At 44.6% G+C, this 19,881-nt stretch overlaps 1 long non-coding RNA gene across 1 annotated transcript; it reads right to left on the minus strand.

Moving 5' to 3' along the window:
* Window positions 1–10,561: 10,561 nt before the first annotated feature.
* Window positions 10,562–17,676, minus strand: LOC106628217 (uncharacterized). The gene is made up of 3 exons (XR_001331496.2): window positions 17,512–17,676; window positions 17,155–17,198; window positions 10,562–10,770 (listed from the first exon to the last, which is right to left on the minus strand). It is a non-coding gene; the product is annotated as an uncharacterized LOC106628217 (long non-coding RNA).
* Between the last annotated feature and the right edge of the window lie 2,205 nt (window positions 17,677–19,881).

Consider the following 19,881-nt stretch of genomic DNA (forward strand, 5'->3'; position numbering starts at 1 on the left):
GGCCAGCAGGGTGGTTGTACTTTCAAGGCTTCCCTCTCTCTTTCCACTTTCTTCCTCAAAATCCTCCTCAGCCCAGCAGTGCACTGAGAACCTCAGCAGTGGTTTGGCAGCTGCCATGTCATCTAGATAGCGAGGCTTGTTTCCATGGGATCTTTGCAGGGAGTGGGATAAGATGCTTTGCCTCCAGCCCAGTTGTTCCTTCTTGCAAGAAAATAAAATTTGGAAGGACAAGATTTTCCAAAACACCATTTTGGCTTAATTTTGAAAAAGGCATAGAAATGTCCAGACCATTTCATCTGACATTTCAAACACATCTTTTTCTTTTTGCTGTTTGTTTTTTAATCCTTGTTTTGATTCAGGCTGACTCTTCATTTAAGAATGTTCTGGAGTTTGGTTATAACAAAGTCCAGCGGGAAACATTTTTTTGCCCAGTGCCAAGCTGCCTCTTTATAACTTCTAAAATATCAAACAAAATTACTCATTTGTGTTTACAGAATTGTCAGCCATCTGAAAACTCCCATGCTCCCCTGCCAGATCTGTCTGTACCCACTCGCTCCTCTCATCCACCCTTGCCACATCTTGCTTGGGAAGGGCTGATGCACCACAGCTCAACGGAGCCTCCTTCATTCCTGAGGCACCTTGGGCTCTGTTTATTACAATTATAATATTCAGTGATCTGATCCTCTTCCCTGGGAAGCCAGGAGACATCCAGCATTGCGTCTCTTCCCATTTCAAGCCACGCCATGGAAGGTCTGAGGAATTCTCACCTTCCTCGTTTTCCCCACCTGTGCTGGGCAGTGCTCCTCAGCTGCTGCCCCAGGGCTGAGTCCAGAGCTGAGTGCCAGCCTGTCAGATGGGAATGGTTTCCTATGATTCTCCAGAGGGTTTTTCTGGGAGCAGGCAGTAGTGGTATGCTCATTTCAGCCTCTGTCTGGAACATTACAATCCCAAATTCTATTACTGGCTCCTCTACATCAGCAGAAATTGCCTCCTCAGCATTTCAGAGCACACCTAGTGAGTTCTAGCTCTGAAAAAGAAAACAAGAAGTTTTATCAGGTTTTTTTTTTTATTTTATTTAATTTATCAGAGGTGATCCTTTCCTCTCACAAAATGCATCTAAGTCAGGATGTTCCCCCAAGCTCATCCTGCTGGGGCTGGCTGGGTGAGCCCAGGATGGGAGAGCTGTGCCTTCAGCTGAGGGAATGTTCCTGTGGTAGGAAAAAAGTTTTCCTCCCTCTCCCCCTCTCTCTGCACGTTCTCCCCGTGCACTGACAAACCCAACACCAGCGAGCTGTGTGTGAGCACAGGGGATGTGTTTGTTCTCCTGCAGGGGAACAAATCAGAGATTAATCAGGCTTCTGCTCCTTTCATTGCCCAAGGAAACCTGCAAACCTTAAACAGCATTTGTGGTCTTGTTCTTTACATTCTGGAGGGGATTTTTACAAATTGCTGAGCGCTTTGCTTTGGTGGGCAGGTTAGTTCATGTTGGAGCATTACTGGCTAGTGCTGTTAGGGCAAAGGATCAATAGCATTTTCCACTGGGAATGTGCCTCCTCTCCTTCTTCTCCAGTCCCCTCCAGCCTTTTTGACTTTGTGGATTCTGGCTCCAAGGCAAGCAGTTCCCTTTGCTTTGGGAAGCAGCATCTTCTCCCACATAAAAAATCAGTTTAGCTTGGGATTTGCAGTGCAGCCTAAGATGTGTAGGTGCCCAAACCCCCAAATTAGATTAATCTAAATCCCAAAGCAGCTCTGAACCATCTCTGTCGAGGTTCCTTTTATCACTGAGGGACTTAAAAAGCAGAATAAGTTGATAATGACTTCAGGTGTCTGATTTAATGCCTAGAATATGTTAATTCCTTGTTTTTTGTGTATTTCAGTGGAATGGATGGATGCCTCAGTAGCGAGTTCACCACAGTCTGCCAAGACAGCAGGGCTCAGACCTACTCTGGTGTTTGGGCAACAATGGGAGAATTTGGGGGCACTGAAGTTGACATGAAAAAGAAACGAAGCTGGTGCAGAGGAGGCCAAGTGGGACCTGCTTCTCTTTGGGACTGCCACGTCCAGGGATGACACAGAGGTATCAGAAGTGGGCACAGAGGTATCAGAAGGGACACAGAGGTGTCAGAAGTGGGCACAGAGGTATCAGAAGGGACACAGAGGTGTCAGAAGTGGGCACAGAGGTGTCAGAAGGGACACAGAGGTGTCAGAAGGGACACAGAGGTATCAGAAGGGACACAGAGGTATCAGAAGTGGGCACAGAGGTGTCAGAAGTGGGCACAGAGGTGTCAGAAGTGGGCACAGAGGTGTCAGAAGTGGGCACAGAGGTATCAGAAGGGACACAGAGGTGTCAGAAGGGACACAGAGGTGTCAGAAGTGGGCACAGACCCGAGCAGGTCAGACCTTGCCAAGCTGGGGCAGAGCAGGGCAGGATGCAGAGGTGCAAAGCAGCAGGAGAGGTTTCAGGCAAGGATTAAGGCAGGAAAGGCACGTGGGCAGGGCAGGTGGGGGAGAGCGCTGCTTTCCCTGGCAGAAGTGTTTTGACAGCTGGGAACTGGCAGAGCAGGTGGAGCTCAGGGCTGAGCAGGAGCTCGGGGCAGGAGCAGTGGTACCTTGGCAGAGGAGCTGTGTCTCACTGCCCAAAGCTCTCTCTGCAACCCCCTCTCCTCACCCTGCATCTTGCACCTGCTTTTCCATCAGCACTGCATGCAGAGGGCAGGGATGTGAGGGCGTCAGCAGTGGGAGGCTGTGGAGCAACAGGAGGAACGGTCGGGGTGGCTTTGAACAGGTAATTCTGGTGGTGTTGGGGCAGAAAGGAGGGGTTTGCTGCAGGCAAGCCACCAGGCAGTTTGTGTTTGGGTTACTCCTGGCAGGGTGGGAATAGAGGAAAGGCTGAAATGAAGCATATGGCAAGAGAAATGACGCAGATTGAACGTAATGGTGAGTCAAAGACTGAGACAAGGAGGAAGCTGAGGCTCAGACTGGTAGAGAAGGGACATTAGTGCCTTCTGCAAAATAAAAACACGTGAGGGAAGAGGATTGAGCACAACCTTGGATTCTTGGCTCTTCACAGCTGTCCTGTGCTGTGACTGTTACCCAGTGAAGTGAGCCCTGGCCTGCCTCAGGGTAGGAGATACCTGTATTGAGGTGGGTAAAACCCACCCCTGTCCTAATAAAAGACAGAGAGACAAACCCAGAACCTCCCCACAAACACAGTCACTCACAAACACTTTGTGAAGTGCTCAGAAAGTTACTCCCAGAGTCAATATTCCTCAGGGGACTGTCACAACACACTCACTCATGAATTCACTACACGGAATAACAGGTGAGGAATGCACAGAATAAAGCTTTTCCTAAAGACAGCTGAGAAAAGCTGAGCTGTTTCAATGTGGATCTGCAGCTTTTTCACTCAAATCAGCCAACAACAGGGCCTGAATCAGGACCATCCTGTTTGGAAAGCTGGGCCCTGGGAATGGGAACAGGAACAGGTACATAACCAAAGTGGAAATCATTACACTACAGGCCTGCATGTGCATGGTTTAAAGAAAGCATTCAGGTCAGTCTCCACCCAGGAGGGATCCAAGCACACTCTGTACTGGGAAGGGAAAAGTCTGAGCCAACTATGTAATCATTCTCCACCTTATCATTGCCCCAACATGACTAATGAGCCAGGGACAGACTGCAGGGAATGAGGAACATGGAAGCAGCAGCAAAAACAAAGTAGGTGTTTGCAACACCTCTTGTTCTGAACAAGTGCATTGAAATCACTGCCGTGCAGCAATCAATCCTTCCTGCAAAGCAGGGGGAACGACCCTAAATCAGGTGATGGGTGATTTTTTAACTTGTCTCTGAAATTAGCACCTGTTTTTTCTTCCCTTTTGAGGGGGAGAGTGGAGGAGTTGTTATTCTATACTTCCAACTTTTATCTGATCATCTATCTTGTCTCCAGCCTTCATTTCAAAGCCTTGCAGCAGACCCCAGAAGTGGAAATGAGATCAGTTTGACAACAGGAGCTGCTGGTTCTGTGCATCAGGTGCTCAGCACATCCACATGGCCCTGCTGCTCAGGCTTTGAAGGCAGGTCTGAGCCAGGCAGGGCTGTGACACCCTGCAGAGCCGGGCTGGGCTGTGCCTGCCAGTGCTGCTCATTTCTTTTCAAGTGCTGGATCCCACAGGCTGGGGGGGAGATCCTCATCTCCAGTTATTTATAAAGTGTCTTTTGACAGAGCCGTGAGTGAGGGAGGACTTGGCTGTACTGTCAGTGACCAGAGGTATAAAAAAAGCCCTGGCTTTCAGGAACACTAAATTAACTGCGAAATAAATAAATAAAATGAAGAGCTCGCTCTTGTTATTGTGCTGCAGGCATCATTTATTAGATGCTGCTGTGCTGTGGAGTCCTTATCTCTCCCTCCAGATAGTGTAAATCAGAACTCCTGTTGCTGACACCCCGAGAGCATTCTCATCTGTCAGAGATTTAGCTGCCCTTTTCTCCCGTGTTTTCCTGGAGAGTGATTTTTTATTTTTACTTTAACCCTCAGCGCTCTCATCATTCATGCCTTACACTCTCAGCAAATAAAGGGCTGGGGAGGGATGCTCCAAGGTCTTTTGTTGCTGTTGATGAACGTTTTTCTCTGTCCTCAGTGAGAGCATCTCTGTCTCAGGCAGCTGCTTCAGCCACACTAAAAATGTGCTGCTTTATGCAGGGCAACCCTCGGGTTTCTCCCTCTCTTCCCAACCCAGTTGCAGCCATGGACTTTCCCCCCTCCCTGCACTGTGCCTTTCGATATTATTCCTTTAATGGGCTTAATGATTTTTCCACTCCTGAAACATGAATCAAATATACAAATTGCTCTTGAAGGTACTGGGAAAAAGCTGTGGTTTTATTGAACTCTCAGTGAGAATCAGCAGCACCTCAGCCAAAGGCAGGAGGAGCAGATCCCATGTGAGGGGTGATCCATCTCAGCCAGGCAGCAGATTTGGTGATTCATCACTGTTTACCACGTTTAAACACATTTTCCATCCATCCTGATGATTTACTGTGGCAATGGGGCTAAAAAAAATCTACTTTAAATGAGTGGCTCTCAGACTAGCTGGACTCTAGGAAAGATATCAGCTTCTCTTCAGAGAGCTGAGGGACTTGGTGCAAAGTTAGAGAGCATGGGCTTGGTGTGATAACTCTGCTTTTGGTCATATTATTTAAATACTTGTGTGTGCTCACTTTTATGGCCTTTCTCATGTCTCTCTTGCCAGTGGGTGTCTTGGCTTTATTAAAATTCCTGTCTTTCTCCAAAGTCAATCCAATCTTCCCTCCTTTTGCCATCATGCTGATAACATTTGTAACTTGGCTATAAAAGCTGGCAATAAGGAAACAATTGAGTTTTAAGGGGGAAAAGGGAAGTGTCTTCTCTCCCATAAGACTGTATAGAAACTGTTTGGGTAAAAGCCCCCAGATCTGGACTGCAGCAAAGAAGTTTGTGCCTTCCTTTCATGAAAGGTCCTGAGCAAACCAATTTTGCTGGATCTATTTTCACCCATTTTTAATCTGTCTGTGAAACAGAGATGTCCTCAGGTTCTACTGTCCAGCCAGAAGGATAGAAAGTGATTTTCTGAGGAACTCAAATTAGAAATTAGAGTAATGTGTTGACAAACTGAGTTGTGATTGAGACATTCAAAAGTGTAAATTGATGGTCTGGTTTTGGTCACCAGGGACTATGAAAGATTAGGTTGTGCCTGGCTCTCTCAGGAGTGTTCTGATAACTAAACCACACACCTGAATGTAAAAACAGGTTTGTTTGTATGCTCTGTAAATATATTTATATACCCCTGTGGCTTTAATGATGATAGAAGTGTATATTGTGTGTGTGTGCTCCATGCATTCTGGACTGAGCTACCCAGCTCCAATCTTCATGCAAATAAATAGTTCCAAACCCCCTGCTTTTCATGCTTGAATCTTTCAAAGATTCAAACGGTTGTTCTGTGCCCAGAAAATACTACTCTCAGGAAATGGAGGGTCACCAAATCCAATTCCCTTTTATAGTGATTTTGATCCAGCTGTATTTAGCTCCCAAAATGACTTAAAAATCCAAACAAAGCAACCCAGCATTGGAGGAGAACTTCAGAAATCAGCTCTGAAGCCTCCCAGCAACAACTGCTCCATGCTCTGCAGGCTGGTGTTCCTGTTTTCAGCACGGATCCATCCCCAGTCCCAACACCCAGCTGCTGCAATTCCCAGCCTGGTTGCTGGGGCTCAGCAGGGTTTGACTGATGCAACACATTTTGCACAAAGAGCAAGAGTTTGGCTCCAAGATCTCCAGAGCCTTGGATGAATTTCAGCTCACAGCCTACAGTAGTAGGACAAGCCTCAGGAAAGCTGCCAGAATGAAGTCAAGGTTGCACAAGAAGTGGGTTCTTGCTGGCCCAGCAGGTCAAATGTAACACTTCCACTGTCCTGAAGAACCATTTATTAGGATCCCAAACCCTCAGTTTGTTGTTTTGGGTGCCAGCAGATGACCTGGGGACACTTGAATTGCTTTGCTACAGATTTATTGGGTGAACTGTGTCCAAGTCAATTGGGTCAAGGTAGTAAAAGATGTTTAGAGGTTTGAGTACAGTTGATACCAAAACAGATTAAATTCCCAGTTCCTGTTTAGGTGCTCACCTAATCTCCCTCCACTCCAGCTTGTCAGATGTGTCCTGCTTCATTTCCTCGCTCGTTTTTCATAGGGTGTCAGAGATAAAAGACCGAGAGGCACCTGCTGCAGGGGTAAACAGCCTTTTAGAAGATGTGTGTACAAAAGTAGGTCTGATAGGTCGAAATTGATACAGCAGGAGATGATAAAAACACAGGTCAAATTGGGCTGGCCTGTAACAGATTGGGATGTGGTTACTTTTCCTTACTAGTGTTGTACTCTAGAATATGTTTATAATATTTTTTTATTATTATTTCTTTTAAGCTCATGCTTTTAATGCTGTGATTAAAATATTATTGTCAGAATGAAAATTAATTACATGCAGTGCACTTGGCCCAGGTATGGTGAGAACTTGGAAGACATCTCAGAGGCATGCCTTTGGAATAGAGAGTGTTCAAAAAGCACCAGGGCACCAACCCCAAGGATGATGCAAGTGCCCTTCAAGAGAGGACCTGCCTCCAAAATATAAAATTGTGTTGACACTGAAGCTTAGCAAAGGTATTTGCAAACCTGTCAGCATGGTCTGGCTCATAGGATTAACTGCGAATCAGGGTGTCCTGCTGCCACCTCATTAAATTTACTGGTAATTGTTGATTTCCGTATGTTTTGGGATTAGTTGTATTCTGAAAAGGCGGATAAAAGTGAAGAATGAATCAGAGGCAAGAAGTCAGCAGAGTCAGCTGTTGGTAACATAACCTGGAAACACAATGTGGCTCAGCAATGGCCCCAAGGATATAGATAGCAGCTTTTATCTCCCTCAGATATAGGCCAGAGCAGCAAAGTTCAGATCTAGTTTTGGATCGCTGAACTAGTTCAATAACATCCAGCAGGAACCTGACCCCAGCAGATTCTGTGACTGTCTTGGGAGGTTTTTGGATCTGCTTCCTTTGCACCTCCATCAGACCACGTTTCACCCACAGCAAGTGTAAAACTGGGTCCAGATCTCCCATCCACAGAACAGGAAAACCACAGAGAACATCTTCTGCCTTTTTAGGAGGTGGAGTTTAATCTGCAGCAATGGGAAACTCACTTCTGCTGCTGAGACATTTAATTATTGCATTTCTGCTCATTGCTAGAGGCTTTGGGGACATCAATATATTGTGGGTTATGTACAGACACAGAGGGAGGAACGGTCTGGAGAAAGCAGAGGGCAGAGAAGGGTTAGAATGAGCTGAAAGGTCCTCCAAGGTAGAGGAGCCACCATGGTATGTAGGGTGATTTGTGTAAGGCAGCAGTGCATGAAGCTGTGGCAGAGGACACTTGAAATTCCAAACTAGGACTGCAGATATTGGACATTTCATGTTCCTGATGGCTGAGTTTTTTTGGTTCTCTCTCTTTGCATGGCATACCTTCCATTTGTTTTTCAGAATTTCAATTGTAAGCTTCTCGTTTTCCCCTTTACCCTCCCTTTCTCTTATTTACATCCCAGAGATTCTGTGCTTCTCTGAGGGCTGATATGCCCTGGCTTAAACTGGAGCTGCCCTGAGGATGATTTTATATTTAGTAGCTCCTTATGAGCTGCTCTCATTTGAAGCAGCCCAGACTGCCTGATACAATATTTACTGCAGAAATCTCTCTTGCCTCTCCTGATTGCAGTCTAATGATAAGGCTGAGCTTGAGAAGGGGCCAGGGCCTTACCCAAAGCATGCCAGGGTAGCAGAGCCTTGCAGGGCACAGCTCCTACCCCTGTTATGCCTTCAGAGTAACCCACAAGATACATGGTAAGGGTTGAAATTCTGTCCCACAAAAACTGCTGCCAGGAGAGCATAGCTCTCAGCTTCTATCATTCAGATTGTGCATGTAGGAGAGGCCTAACCAAGTGCAACCTCTGATATTTTCCTCTCATACACTGATATTTTCCTGCATTTATTACAGGTTGGCCTTTTTTAGAGTAGTGTATTGATTTAAAGGGTTTAAGAGAAAGATGTCATCTGCAGCAATGGTACAAACACAGAGTCACCTGGCTTCTGCCATCCTTGGGGTGCCAGCTTTTAACAGGGAGCTTTCAGGAATCTGTGTCTCAGTTTTATACAAAGCTCCTGGTTGAAGTATCCAGGAGCTCTGGTCTGACTCTTGCCATATCCCAGTGATATTGATGGGGTGAAGCTCTGACCTGCAGCTTTCCTCTTTTCAATGGAAAAATCATCACTGCAGGTTCACAGGACTGTGCAAGACCCTCAGCTCTCCCTCCAAAGATCCCCCTGGGCTCCAGGCTGCTGCAGACAGACCAGTCCCTTCTAAAATAGTCCCAGTTTGGAGCCTGTGATGCTTTTAAGCCTGCGAGTGTGTGTGGGGGAGGCGATGCATCACATGGAGCACTGCCTCAGCTCTGACATCCCGAGCCTCTGGAATAAAGAACAGCAAAGGCTCTGTGCAGAGCTCCCTTCCTGGAACAGCTGACTGGAGCAGCGAGGTGCTAACACAGCCTGGGCTCTCCTGATTGTGTTCCTGGAAAAGCTGCTCCATTATCGATAAAGTTTGCACCGACAGCACCAAAAGCCAACGAAGCTCTTGCTGGTCTTTAATAATTTCTTACTCAGCAGATCTTTCACTTGCAGCTCAGCAGAGCGGGCACTGCAGGCACATCAGCTGAAATCCAATCTCCATGCAGGAAAGACAGACTGCCAGGCTGTTTCATTTGCAGGCTAGGAAGGAACACAGAGCTGGCACCGCGGGCACTCTGCTCTGCACAGCGCGAGCTGCCATCATGCTCTTGGCACTGCCAGCTTCTCTTTCTACTGATAACGTTTGGTCCTTGTTCATTGTTCACAGCTGCTCTTGGGTTCCTCCTCCCCCACTTATCACATCTGCTGGAAAGGAGGATTTCCCAGTAAAGATGAAGGGACTGGTACTCATGTTCCAGATCTAAATCAATTTAACCAGCACTGCTCCAGCTAGGAAACCTGCTGCTGTTTTCTGCATGGTATAGTGCTGACAGACAATGCAGGGAGGAGCATTAACCCCCTCTGTCCGTTGCAGGAGGTTTTGTATTCCAAAAGACCTTTTCTCATTAAAGAGAAAGCTTTAAGCTTAAAAGTTTCTTTGAGATCTCAGACTGTCTTGGCTTTGTCCCTGTGAATGTGCCCTGCAGAATCAGCACCAAGTGGGAAGCAAAGTGAAGTTTTGGAGGACCCTTGAGTTTAGGCCAGAAGTTGAACTGTCACCTGAAATAAATGCATATGAAGAGTTCCTTTTTTAACCTGTATTATTCATAAACATTTCTGAGTGTTCCAGTGGCTGCCATTCACCTAATTAACGGGATAACTGCTGCCTGTGACATAAGGAGGCTAATGATTGAGGCTCATTAGAAAATGGGAGAGACTCTTGTATCAGCAGATCTGAAGGGCAGGCAGGGCTTCCCATCACTTTCAAAATGTGAGACCTCAAATTTCCCAGAAATTTCCAGGTGGTGCTGCAAAATCCAAACAGCACACCAGGGTCACACCTGGGGAATGATCCCCCTGGCCGTGGGCTTTCACTTCAGCATTTCCGTTTTGTCAGAGCCTCAGGAGCTGCAGGCATTCAAAGCACCTGCGTGGTGGCTGGGTTCCCACTACTGCTCAGGTCTGACAGCCAGGGGTCCCAGGGTGTTTAAGGAACCTGTTTGGGGTGCTCAGGTGAAATGTCAGGTTCCAGTTCCACAGTTGCTGCTCTGTTGGAGGTAGATGCAAACATTGGGTTGCCAGCGCTGCTGCGTCACTGATACAAACAATTTTCATCAGGGCAAAAGCCCGGATGAAACCACCATGGCAACCAATTTTAAATAGAAACAATAGCCCAGCTCCTTCGCTGAAATAAAGGCACAGGTCCCAGGGATCTGGTTCCATATTCCTACAGCAGACAATGCCATTTTTTGAGCATTCATATTTTCTGGGTTTTTATTGCATCTTTCAGAGCATCTCAACGAGCTGTTTGCAAATTATATGCAATAAATACTGATGGAATGAAGCCATCTCTGTGGGGCCAGCAGCAGTCAGAGAGCAGCATGGTGGATAAAGCAAGTTCTTGCCAACTCCTTTATCTTTCCAGTTCCAGGATATCTAAGTCCCACGCAGAGAAGTCAGTCCAGTTTTTCCCTTGAAAATCTGAAAAAAATAAACAACAAATCATTAATACTGAAAAGATGAAATGCTGAATCATGCCTTCCACTCTTTAGAACCTGTGTTCCGCTGAGTCTAATTATTTCAAACTTGCTACCCAAATCTTTGAGCAGTCTCTCCCAAGAATATTTATGATAAGGTTTGGAAAAGAAATAGTTCTGATGAACAGTCTAACATGGGGACAACAGTTCTGGTCAAACTTCCTGGAAATTAATGTTGGCTTATCTCATAAGAATGGGATTTTATTTGTCCCAAACAACCTCAAGCAAACTTGAAATTGCAGTGAGGGCAGTACAGTGGATGTGCAGCTGAATGAGCAAAGAGAAACTGCCAGGAAATGTTGAACATATTTTTATGCATTTAAACCAGTGTCTTTTGAGTAACTGAAATGAGGTGAAAATACATTAAAATCCAACCACATCCCTCTCTCTCCCTTGTTGCAGCCAAAACACCCTGAAAAGAGTCAGTGGGTGTAGAAATAGGAAACTACATTTTGCTTTTACTATTTAAAAAATCCAAATAAAAAAATGCCTGACCTACAGCACATTCTGGAAGGGCACATATCGAGTATCCTCAGCTTTTAATCTAAGAAGGAACTTCAGTGCTCTGGCATTGTTCTCCCCTGTGCCATTCTTATCTGACACGTAGTATCAGTTGCCAGAAACGCTGTGGGTTTATTCTGTACTTTGTATTCTAATAGAAATGCAGCTGAATAGTTGTCATAGTCCTCTGGGCAGGGCTCCTTGCTGCTGCAGAGTTTAATATTGAGGTTGGCAGCACGAGGGTGGCTGATGTAATCCGTTCCATTCCCGATATTTACGGCACACCACGTTACAATACAAAGGTTTGGGCACTGGGAAGATGTGACAAGCCCAAGAAGCCAAGCCATTCAAAACTGAGACTGGCTCTGCAGGAGTCGATTCTCCTCACTGGATGTTCACTGAAATGTCTTTTAATGCCTCCAGGAGCATTTGTGATGCAAAAGTCAGGCATAAAGCACTGATGGCAAAGTCCCCATAGAACACCCCACGTCTGACTGCAGGTCTGACTTTAGCATGAGCCAGTGACTCAGGATCACCAGCAAGTGTCCAGAGTCACTCCTGGGTTTCACCATTCTTTGGCCAAGCATCACAAGCCTTGGTGTATTGTAACACAGGGGGAAGGGGCAGCACAGAGGAGGGTTTGTTCCTCTTTCCAGCAAACTCCTACTCCTGCAGTAGCCCAGGAGCTGATACAGTGATCTGTGAGTTATTACGAGTCAGAAAAGCACATGCTACTTCTTTGTGCTTTGAAAGTCCAGGATAGTTCCTTCCATTTCTTATTTACCTCCAGGTTTCATCAAATCTGCAACTTCTTCCTGAGGGGGTAAAGCAGGGGCAGCTCTGATCTCTGCTCCTGCGACAGGAACAGGACCAGGGAAGGGCTGGAGCTGGGCCAGGGGAGGTTTGGGTTGGATTTTGGGAAAGGTTCTTCCCCCAGAGGGTGCTGGCACTGCCCAGGCTCCCCAGGGAATGGTCCCGGCCCTGAGGCTGCCAGAGCTCCAGGAGAGCTCGGCCAGCACTCCAGGGATGGAGCTGGGATTGTTTGGGGTCTGTGCAGGGCCAGGAGCTGCCCTGGATGATCCCCGTGAATCCCCTCCAGCTCAGGAGATTCTGTGCTTCCACAAAACCTCCTCAAGCAGCTCTTTCAGGTTTGAGGGTGGGAGCTGAGTGACTCTCCACATGTTTAAGAGCCCATTTCTGTCCTACAGCTCTCCTGGAGGATCTGCAGCATCTCTTTTGCACAATCAGCACTTTTGTTGGTCTTAATGGAGCCACTTCTTGTGGAAAACACTGGAAAGGCTTCACGTGGAACTGAGTAATTTCTATTCCAGGCCATGGAGGAGAGAATACAGCCCACCCTGCCTGCTGCTTGTGATCTGATGTGAAAATAACTCTGCTGGTGTGGTGTGAATGCAGTGTGGTGTTTTCCACACAGATGGGCCCAACCCAAAGGCTTTTTCCCCCAAATTTCTTAAAGTTCAAAGGAGGCTGGAACCAAAGTGCTTCCCTTAACAGTCTAATTTTGTGTTTTAGTTGCCATGGAAGTGGCAAAATTGACTTTATCAAATGAATGCTCTTTGCCATGACATTCAATCAGTTTCATGCCTTTTGCAATGGCTTCCTTGTGCTGTTGGTAAAAATAATGTTGCTTTTCCAGTATGTCATGTAAAGTGATTTCAGCTGTGTTTTTTCCACTCCTGACCTCTGCAATGCTTGCATTTCAGACAGTTTTATACATTTATTGATTACATGAGGTACTGTTCTAATTTCCAGGAAGTAAGAATATAGCCCTTAAATCATCCAGACTCTGAAATGTTTTAATTTCCTCAAGTAAATAGAGCATATTTTGCCAGGAATCTTAAATGTATGATACATGGATTTGATTCCACTTTCACACAGGTCTTGTATGACTCCCTTCACTTCAGTGAAATTACTCCTGATTAGCATTGAGAAACAGGTCCAGAATATGGGGAGGAGAGTGGGTTAATGCCATTTTTTCTGACACTGAGTGCTCTAAAAGCACTCTGAGACTGTAAACCATTACCATTTCTCAGTAAGTGCCCTCTGAGAGGACTGGGGAGGATTGAGGAGTTTTTAACCAGTAAGTCACCTCAGTTCTCTCACAAAAGAGTGAAGATTTAGCCTTTTCCATCTCGTGGCTGTCTGGTGATTACGTGGAGTCGGAAAACTGGTGATCTTCAGTGTCATCTGCTGAGACCACAACTGCTGCCATTGGGTTAATTCCCTTCCTGGCAGCTTGAAAGCACAGGTCTAGTCCTCTTCCCAGGCTTTGCAAGTTTTCCTGTCAACCAGGAAGGGAAGAGTTTTACAGAAGTGCTCTACAGAGGTGTATTATTTGCCTCCGGCAGGCTCGTCATGCCTCAGCGCCTCAACACGAAGGCTGTTATTCTCCAACAACGCCGTCAAACTCCCACACCTCGATGACTGCTCAAAGTTATGAGCACTCCCAAAATAGGGCTGGATTTTCACAGTGATAATTGAGAGCCATAACTTTCCATCAGAGAGGCTCTGTAGGTGGGAGCAGCAGCACAGACAGCAGTATCAACAGAGTTGAGGCTTTTTATCACGATGTTATCTAATTTTATTGTAGTATTTATCCCTTAATCCTATCAAGGAATAGCCTTTCTTTAAGGGATGTCTCCTGTGCACAGTTTTGGACCCATCTTTGGCCTATATGAGACAAACCCTATGGGGAGCTAAAAAAAATAAATTACTTTATGATGACCCTAAGCCTTGGTTCAGGAAAATGTTCATATTCAGGAAGGGGTTTAAGCTTTATGAACATTGTTAAATAGTGCTGGCTGCAGCGAACTGACAACTAAAAAAAAATGTTCATGCAGGGTTTTGTTTTCCTTCAAAAGAACTTCCACTGCTCAGGAAACCCAGTCATTAGCTCACTTCTGATGCAAATATCAGAATATTTAAATGCAAGTTATTTTCAGTCACTGGAAAAAATAATTGTTCTTCTTTTGGGGCTACGTGGCCAGGAAGGCTGAATCAAAGAACATTTATGGGTCACATTCTTATCTGGAGCTCTGCCACCTCCATCAAATAATGCCAGAGTAGCACTGCAGCAGTTGCTGTTGAGATCAGAATCTGCCTATAGATATTGTGTGTCTCAAGTTCTAAAAGTACTGTTACATTTGAAGTCAAAGAGAAAAGAGTGAACAAATAACACAATTTACTGCTGCAGATTATTTTTATGCCTGTGTGCTCCACTTAAGAGAATACTCTGTAAATGACTTATTATCAAGAAAAGTTATTTGTTTGCACTAATCAAGCCTTAAACTTGGAGGCATAATACGGAACTAATTATTTTTAACTAACTAATCAACATGTTTCATTCATAAGTTGGGATTTATCAATATAGCACATGAAAGGAGAGAACATATTATTATTTCAATTTAGATAATATGCAAAAAGCAGTGTGTTTGTAATGACCTGCTTTCACTGAATATAATCAAGCTCCAAAGCTCTATTACAGGCTGGAAATAGCAGCAGCTTACTTTAATGAGATTTCTGGCTCTGGGCCCCAGCTGTTCTACGCAAGGCTCTCCCTTTGCTCTATGACCTACCAATATGTGCTGTCACCAGTAATGAGACAGGACCTATTTCTTAACGTGGGGAAAAATTGGAAAGCACGAGTTCATTCTATTCTGAAGAAACACACCCTGTTCCCCCTGCAAGGCACGAGGAGGGGAACACTGAATATGCAACATCCTCCCCTTCCCTTGCCAGCAGAAATGTGACATGAAACCCACCAGTTTTTCCAAGGGAAAACTGGAAGTCTCTCTTGAACTGGTTCCCTCACCACACAGAAACCAAATATTCATTAAACTCATCCAGAATATCTTTCTCCCCTTCAAGGACCCCACCAAAGGACTTCCCATTACCTGCAAGGCAAGGGAAGGGGGAACAGTGGCAGTCATGGGCCCTGAATCTTACAGATTTTGTGGAATTATGCTCATATCAGGGCCGTGTTGGGAATGTGCCAGGAGCCAAAGAGCTGCACTTAATTTGCCTCAAATGGAGCAGATTACCACTGCTCTCCTGTTTAATAATGGAGATGCAGCCTGGAGACTACAGATTCCAGCAAGCAATGCTCCAAAAGGAGCCAGGAGATCCAGGGGCTGGAGGTACTGTGGCTCCCAGGTGGAAAACAAGGCCAACTTCATTTTGGTCTCTCTGAATTGGACTCCTAATATTGTTCTTTTTGGTTTTGTTTGTTTTTTATTATTATATCCCATACTAGTCAGAAATTCTGTTCTAGAAAATGTTTGATTAGCTACCATTTGCATGGGGAAGAGAGGGTTGGTTATGCTATTTTTATTCTTAAGCTGTCACTTGGGTTCATTAACACTTTGCACGTGAATCTGGGTTTTTTAGGACAAGAAGCCTGTGTTTTTTTCCCCCTGAATAACATTGTTAAGTATTTCAGGAATCTAAAATCCACAAACTATTTCTGTGCCCTGAATATAAACCTCTTTGGAAAAAGCCAACCAACGTTTTAGTCAGAAAATTGGAAGGCGTGAGCTTAATGCACTTTGAAATTAAATGATTTGATGCTTTTTCAATTTGTCTTTTTGCCCTTCCCAAATACCCAAAGGCACTAGCCCACTTTGTAAATGAGCAGGCTATGAAATCTTACTTTGAGAAATGAAGGTGTCACCGAGTTGCAGTAAAAAACAGCACCAGCGTACTTTGCAAGCCCTGACTAATGGGCCCCTGACACAGCCCCGTATTCCTCCTTTATTAAGAGGAATTAAATAAGCAGTTATTTATTTGAGAAGTGGGGGGAAAAAAAACTTCCAAACCCCAAGAGATTGGGAAGCTTAGTCTCCATGGGATAAACAGCTTCTGTCCCAGGGAATTCACCAGCTGGCCATTGCTCTCCAGGTGCCCCTGGTGGTGTCCCTGGACTATCCTGGCTCATCCCCTGGGTGCTTCTTTCCTTCTACAATTTCAGAAATAAGATTACAAAGTGAGTTTTCAAATTTAAAACCCTGTGCCTGTGTGGAATTTTTTTTTGTCCAGCTCAAGGAAGCGTTATCCTTAAATGAAAGAAGAAAAGCGCATTTGCAAAGGTCACATCGACAGATTTAGAAGTGCAGTGGTAAGAACACCACAGCCTTTGCAACCTTACCTATTTCCTCTTCTCAATTATTTATGTATTTATTGTATTTTACATGAGCCATGGAAGCTAGAGGCATTTTTTGCAGTGTCAGGTCATTCTAAAGTACATGCCATACAAAGAATAGGGCTAGAAAATAGTTGTATGTAATACTGTTCATTAATATTACATAATTACTGCACACAAAATAGTTCTCTGGGCAGTGATAAGGATTTTTTTCATAAAAAATAAAGACTCCAAGGCAATGTATTCCATTAAAGGGTTGCTTAACATATGAGGGTATATCAATATATAGTACCTTCACCCAGCTGCAGCAAAATGACGAAGCCAGCTTAGTCAAATGAAGCCATTAGCATGTATAATGTGCTTTACACAAGAGTTAAAAGGTTTATAAAATCATACTTTGATATTGCAACAACCAAGCTGAGATAGGATCTAGCAAACAGCAGTTGCAGCTGCATCAGCACAAAAATGGACTGTTGGATTTTCTCTGCAGTCTAGAGAACATTTTCTGCAGTCTTTGGAAATTGCTCTGGAATTAAAAAATTTCCGTATGTGTAGGCTAATATTAGCTACTGACAGCTTGCCTGGGGTTTTTAGCTCAGCCTTCCTGGAGCAATTGTTTAGGATAAAATGTTGATGCAGCTTTTCAGGTCTGTTGGCTGCTTTTATTACCATTGAATGTGAGCAAGTCCTGTGTCTTCTTTGATACATCAGACCTAAAGGAAATGAGGAGGAACATCTGAGTGAATAACAACCCCATAAATGATCCCTCTGAATTTTGATATATCCCACTGCACACTTCCTAAAATCCCTGTGCTGTAAGTATAGGGTTAATTTTGACTTTAAATTTGATTTACTAAACTGTGTTAATATCCTGTTGGGTGGACAAGATACAGCAACAATGTTTAGTGTAAAACTGGAGATCTGAACATCCTAATAGGTCTTTTGACATTAAAGAAAACATCAGTTACGCTTTTTTGAGACATAAGAAACAGCTGATAATTTTGCCCTTAGAAAACAGATTCTTACCCTCTTTCTGCTCCTTTTCTTCTAAGGCAGAAGATGATTTAAATGAGACTTGAATTCTCTGTTTCCCCATCAACAGTGTGAAATAGATGCAGCAATCTGATGTTTCTGCAGCGTGAGCAGTGTCAGTGTTTGACGTTCGGGTGTTGAGTCACCGAGGGCTCACCTTTCCCTCCGGATGACACCGTGACAGCTGCAACCAGCAGATGCCTGAGAGCTGGCAGTGCTTTGATTTTAAAAAGAGAGGGTTGCTGGCAAGGCATTTTCACAAGGAGTTCCTTCTCAGCTCTGCAAGTCCTTTCACTTCTTTGCTCAATGGGACCTTGATTTGATAACACTGGGAGTGTATCACAAATGGCACATCTGCTCTGCCAGGATGAGCTGTGTGACTGAGATGGAGAGCTGCTTCCTGGGGATCCCACTTGCTTTCAGGTTCAGTTTATCTGTGAGCTTATTCTATTCAATTATCAGTAGAAATTCCACCTCCTGTGAGGCACGTGGCCTTTTGAGCACACCTGATAAAACTGAAGCTGCTCCCCTTTGCTGTGTTTTAAAGGGTGTGGGGCACTGAAAGGCCAAGCAAACCACAGACCTCGGGGTTATTCCTAACTGAGCAAAAGCAAGCACACGGATTTCTCTACACCAGTTCAGCCACGCTCAGTTTTTCCTGTGACCTGAGTCACGGTCAAGCACTTATTATGTGACATTCACAGTGAGACTGGCAGAATAAAAGCAGGCTAAGAAATCTAATCCTCAGAGGAGAGCAATATGTTCCCACTTGTGGTTTAGTCTCGCAGTGAAGAGGTTGTTAAGGGGTTTGTGATCCTGGAGATTGATGCTGGGGGGAGCCTGGGTAGAGCACAGAGCCATTGGCAGCCATCAGCTAAAGCTGCCTAATGATGGCAGCTGGAGTGGCCAGAGGAATCCTCTCCTCCTAGGAACCCAGAGGAGCTAAAGTGCTTCCAGAAATGAATCCATTAGATGCTGATGGTGATTAGCAAAAGGTACTGTGATGACTTAAAGTACTTCAAGTGTCATTCAAACAGAAACCTCTTTCAGGTGAAAAGTGTTGGGTACATCAGGACTGAGCTGCAGGGACCGATTTGGTGGATGTGGCAGCAAATCTGGGCATGAATTGCACCACTGTGTGTGAACAAATGCTACTGAGAGAGCTCTCCCCTTTCCTTCCCATTTCAAAAATCTTGAATATTTACTGTTGTGGTGAAGTTTTTCTAATTATTTGAATCTTATGTTTCAAATTTTGTCCAAAAGTTAGGTCATGGCATAAGCTATGGCAAAATCAGTGTGATAAAGGGGTTAATTTGACTCTACAGGGATTTGTGCTTATGGCTTGAGCAATTTAAAACATTGGAGCAACGTGGTCTAGTGGAAGATATCCCTGCCATGGTAGGGGTTGGAACTGGATGATCTTTAAGGCCTCTTCCAACACAAACCATCCGTGATTCTGTGATACTGCCATCCTTTGTATTCTTTGAGACTCTCTTTACATCATCCAGCCATCAAAGTGAGAATTTTCTCACAGATAGTTAAATCCACTTATTTATAGACAATCCTGACTTTCTTCAGTGATTTCTTCTTCTTGGTAACTAATGCCTGCAATCCCTACATATCGGTCAGGCATTTTTTTCTCAAAGAGGCTGAATAAATAGCCACAAATCCTGCTGGGCAGCTGAACCATCCCAGCACTGGCCGTTGAGGAGCCTCCCGTGGATTCAGCAAATGATGTTTGTCAGGCAAAGTGATTACAGTATTAAAGTCAGATTTTAGAAATTCTGCTTGTATCACTCCAGTCCATCTGCATCTACCCTAATGCATTGCAAGGGTGTGCCTGAAATTAAATTAAGGCCATCTACTCAGACTTTCCCAAACTATTCATGGAACAGCAATCTGCTGCTGGAGCCAGGTCCGTGGCGTCCGGACAGAAGTGCCTGTTAACCCTCAACCGTATGATGAGGACAACAACATTACAACTAGAAAAATACAAAGGAAAATAATACTCAGTATCAAATGGGCTCACAGAAGTTGCAAACAGTAAACAGAAAGATAAATTATAACCCAGTAATTACATTTTCACAATGATGTTTTCACCATATGTAAACAAGGCGGTTTTCACACATAGAAACAAGGTGTCTGTGACTGCAAAGAAGAAAGTTTATTTAATAAAATTGTTGGGAAATACTTGGTTTGGTAAAAGTATCATCCAAATCAAGTCATGTGTCTGAGGAATCTTGGAGCAAGTCAAGGACAGCCCTCTACTAAGCAAAAACTTTTGAAGAAAGGTCTCTGTATCTTTCCTTTTAAACTTGATTTTTCTAATGGTGTACCTACATATAGTTATTTTAATGTCACTAT

This window comes from Pseudopodoces humilis, chromosome 17 (assembly GCF_049639895.1).
Source record: "Pseudopodoces humilis isolate 2021_Gansu_Grassland_sample_001 chromosome 17, ASM4963989v1, whole genome shotgun sequence".
Taxonomy (NCBI): Eukaryota; Metazoa; Chordata; class Aves; order Passeriformes; family Paridae; genus Pseudopodoces; species Pseudopodoces humilis.